The 4,597-nt window shown below is 41.3% G+C and overlaps 1 protein-coding gene across 3 annotated transcripts in view; it reads left to right on the top strand.

Annotated features, from left to right (window-relative positions):
- WDR89 (WD repeat domain 89) overlaps positions 1 to 4,597 on the top strand; it is a 56,523-nt gene that overhangs the window by 18,560 nt on the left and 33,366 nt on the right. Inside the window, exons 1-2 of one of the 3 annotated variants that reach the window (XM_011978288.1) lie at positions 807 to 910; positions 4,047 to 4,077. The exons of 1 other annotated variant lie outside the window; for it this stretch is intronic. The gene's annotated coding sequence lies outside the window, so the exon portion shown is untranslated. Of the gene's footprint in view, positions 1 to 806; positions 911 to 4,046; positions 4,078 to 4,597 lie in introns of those variants that run through there. One more of the 3 variants, XM_011978286.1, reaches the window with a different exon arrangement.

Genomic DNA, 4,597 nt, shown 5'->3' with positions numbered 1-4,597 from the left:
CCTGAGGTCAGGAGTTCGAGACCAGCCTGGCCAATGTGGTGAAACCCTTTCTCTACTAAAAATACAAAAATTAGCTGAGCATGGCGGTGGGCGCCTGTGATCCCAGCTACTCAGGAGGCTGAGGCAGGAGAATTGCTTGAACCAAGGCGGGGCACGGAGGTTGCAGTGAGCCATCGTGCCACTGCACTTTCAGCCTGGGCGACAGAGTTGAGATTCTGTCTCAAAAAAAAAAAAAAGAAACCTCTTGGATGCCCCTTCCCAGTCATTCCCACTAGAGATAACCACCATTCTAATTTCTATCATCATACATTAGTTTTGACTATGATTTTTATGTTTTGTTTGCCTTTGGGCATGGGAGATCAGGTTTGTTGAAGTATAATTTACATGCAATAAAATTTACCTTTTTAAACTTTGTAAGTATGTAGTTTGATGAGTTGACACGTGTGTGTACCTACACAGTTGTGTAACCAGCACCCTGATTAAGATATAGAATATTTTCATCACGCAGAAAGTTTCCTTGTGCCCCTTAATCATCAATGCCCTCCCAACAACCTCAGCCCCTAACAACCAGTTCCTATCATTTTGCTTTTTCCAGAATGTTATTTAAATGGAATCATACAATATATACTCTTTTAAGTTGCATGTATCTCTGGTTCCTTTTTTATTGCAGAGTCAGATTCCATTATATGTATATGCCACAGTTTGTTTTTCCATTCAGTAGATGACAGTTATTTCTGGTGGAGGGAGGGTCTTTGTTGTTTATCTTTTCTGTGCTTAAGCTTACCCATATTTCTGGGTTTTTTTCTAGGTATTTGTTACAAATAAAATGGTGATGAACACGTGTACAGGTGTTTGTATGGACATAAGTTGTCATTTCTCTTGAGTAAATACCTAAAAGTGGGATTGCTGGGTAAGTATGTATTTAACTTTTAAACAAACTGCCAAACCACTTTCCAAAGTGGCTATAACATTTTACCATCAGTGTATGAAGGTTCCTGTTACTTTTGCATTTTTGCCAGAACTTGGTATTGTTAGTTCTTTTTAATTGTAGACATTTTAGCAAATGTGTAATAATAGGTAATTATTAATATAATTTGCATATCTCTGATGACTAATATTATTGAGCTTCTCGTTCTTATTTGTCATTCATTTATTTTCTTTGGTGAAGTATCTCTTCAAATATTTTCCCATGTTTTAATTGAATTATTTGTCTTATAATTTGGTTGCAAGAATTCTTTATGTATTGTGGATATAGCAACTTTATCAGATTGTGATTTGCAAATATGGTCTCCCAGTCTGTAGTTGGCATTTTCTTTTTTTTAATTTTCTGTTTTTTTTTTTTAATATTTATTTTTGTTTGTTTTGTTGTGGGCTTTTTTGTTTTGTTTTGTTTTTTTGAGACAGGGTCTCACTCGGTGACCCAGGCTGACGTGGCAGTGACGCAATCTCGGCTCACTACAAGCTCCACCTCCTGGGCTAAAGTGATCTCTCCATCTCAGCCTCCTGAGTAACTGGGACTATTGGCATGTGCCGCCACGCCTGGCTAGTTTTTGTATTTTTGATGGAGATGGGGTTTTGCCGTGTCACCCAGGCTGGTCTTGAACTCCTGGACTCAAGCCATCCACCCCCCCGGGCCTCCCAGAGTGCTGGGATTGTAGGCATTAGCCACTGTGCTGGGCCTGTAGTTTGCATTTTCTTGACTGTTCAAAGCAGGTTTTACATTTTAATTAAGTCAAACTTTTCTTTTGTGGTTTGTACTTTTTGTATTTTAAGAGATCTTTGCCTAACCTAAGGTCATAGATTCCCTTTTTTCTCTTACAAGTTTTGTAGTTCTTGCTTTTACATTTAGGTCTATGATCCATTTTGAGTTAATATGCTCTGTTCTGACTTCTCATTTGTCTCATATTAGTAAACCATTGCAGCTTTCTCTTTATTAATGTTTGCATGGTATATCTTTTTTCTATCCATTTCCTTTTAACCTATCTATGGCTTTATACTTAAAATGAGTTTCTTTTAGATAGCATGTAGTTGGGTCTTGCTTCTGTCTCTCCACCACTCGCATCCTGACTATCTCTGTCTTTTAAATAAGGTGTCATATTATTTATATTTAACGTAATTGTTGGTATGGTTGGATTTTTTTTTCTTTTCCCCCGAGACGGAGTCTCACTCTGTCTCCCAGGCTGGAGTGCAGTGGTGTGAGCTTGGCTCACTGCAACCTCTGCCTCCCGGGTTCAAGAGATTCTTCTGCCCCAACCTCCCGAGTAGCTGAGATTACAGGCACATGGCACCACACTTGGCTAATTTTTGTAATTTTAGTGGAGACAGGGTTTCACCATGTTGACCAGTCTAATCTCGGACTCCTGATCTCAAGTGATCCGCCCACCTCACCCTCCCAACGTGCTGGGATTACAGGCGTGAGCCACTGTGCCTGGCCAGGTGTAGTTGGATTTAAATCTACCTTCTTACTAGTTGTTTTTGTATTTTCTGTTTTTCTCATCAGTTCTTTATTTCTTTTTTCATCTTTTTGATTGGGTGGATTTTCTCTATGATTGGTTTTGGCTTGTGAATTTACTGTTTAGTTTTTTGTGTTTGTTTGAAGTGGTTGATCTAGGGTTTACTATATGCTTTTTTTTTTTTTTTTTTTTGAGACCTGGTTTTTCTCTGTCACCCGGACTGGAGTGCAGTAGTGCGATCTGGGTTCACTGCCACCTCTGTCTCCCGCTCAAGTGATCCTCCCACCTAAGCCTCCTGAGTAGCTGGGACTACAGGCACCTGCCACTATGCCTGGCTAATTTTTATATTTTTTGTAGAGATTGAGTTTTGCCATTTTGCCCAGGCTGGTCTCGAACTCCTAGGTTGAAGTGACCCACCCACCTTGGCCACCCAAAGTGCTGGGATTATAGGCGTGAGCCACTGTGCCCAGCCCATTATATCCTTTTTGAGTTGTTAAAATCTAGCTTCAAATAATGTGATAACATTTTATGGTATAAGAATCTTAGAACATTATCCTTCCACTTCCCTCCTCCCATCCTCTCACTATTATTGTCATGCATTTTATTTATTTACTTATTTATCTAGAGATGGAGTCTTGAACTGTTGTCCAGGCTGGAGTGCAGTGAGCTGATCTCAGGCAGCCTCCGCCTCCCAGGTTCAAGCAATTCTTGTGCCTCAGCCTCCCAAGTAGCTGGGATTGCAGGCACCCGCCACCATGCCTGGCTACTTTTTTTTTTATTTTTTTATTTTTTGAGATGAAGTCTCGCTCTGTTGCCCAGGCTAGAAGGCAATGGCATAATCTCGGCTCACTGCAACCTCCACCCCCTGGGTTCAAGCGATTCTCCTATCTCAGTCTCCCAAGTAGCTGCGGTTATAGGCATGTGCCACCACGCCCAGCTAATTTGTTTGTATTTTTCTATAGATGAGGTTTCACCATGTTGACCTGGCTGGTCTTGAACTCCTGACCTCAAGTGATCCACCTGCCTCAGCCTTCCAAAGTGCTGGGATTACAGGCGTGAGCCACCACGCCCAACCTGCCTGGCTACTTTTTTTGTACTTTTAGTAGAGACGTGGTTTCACCATGTTGGCCAGGCTGTTCTCGAACTCCTGACCTCAGGTGAGCCACCACACCCGGCCAATGCATTTTACTTTGACATGTCATAAATCCCTTGGTTTATTATTACTAGTTTTTACTTTCGACAGCAATTATCTTTTAAGGAAAAATTTAAAAGGAAAAAATGTATTTACCCTCATGTTTGCCATTCCCAGTGTTCTTTATTTCTTTGTGTCAATCCGGATTTCGGTTTGTTATCATGCTCTTTCTGCCTGAATAACAATTTAACAGCAACAGTTCTGCTGGCAGTGAATCTTCTCAGTTTGTGTTTGTCTGATAATATTTCTTGTTTGCCTTTTTGAAGACTATCAAGTGCAGTAGTGAGAAGAGGGGAGGAGTGGAACAGGGAGTTTGACCTGTAGCTGACTGTGAGCAATCAGTTGGGTAACTCACTACTTTTGGACCAGACTGATAGTCTTTGTTTTATACCCTGTTTCAGAAGATATTGCTGGGTATAGAGTTTTGTGTTGGTAGGTTTTTCTATCCTTTCGGTGTTTAAAATTGTCATTCCTTTCTTCTCTGGCTTGCATAGTTTTTGATGTGAAGACTGAAGTAATTCTTTTTTTTGAGACAGTCTTGCTCTGCCAGCCAGGCTGGAGTGCAATCGCATGATCTCATCTCCCTGCAACCTACACTTCCTGGGTTCAGGTGATTCTCCTGCCTCAGCCTCCCGAGTAGCTGGGATTACAGGTGCCCGCCACCACTCCCAGCTAATGTTTGTATTTTTAGTAGAGATGGGGTTTCACCATGTTGGTCAGGCTGGTCTCAAACTCCTGACCTCAGGTGATCCACCTGCCTCAGCTTCCCAAAGTGCTGCAAAAGGCAGAGGTTGCAGTCACCTGAGATTGCGAGATTGTGCCACTGCACTCCAGCCTGGGCCACAGAGTGAGACTCTTGTCTCAAATAATAATAATGCTACTATGAAATTTATTTATAAGTTTTTACATGAACGTATGTTTAGCTTTATGAGAAACTGCCAAAGTGTTTTCC

This window comes from Mandrillus leucophaeus, unplaced genomic scaffold, assembly GCF_000951045.1.
Source record: "Mandrillus leucophaeus isolate KB7577 unplaced genomic scaffold, Mleu.le_1.0 Scaffold192, whole genome shotgun sequence".
Lineage (NCBI taxonomy): Eukaryota > Metazoa > Chordata > Mammalia > Primates > Cercopithecidae > Mandrillus > Mandrillus leucophaeus.
This window is presented reverse-complemented; position numbering and strand designations above follow the sequence as displayed.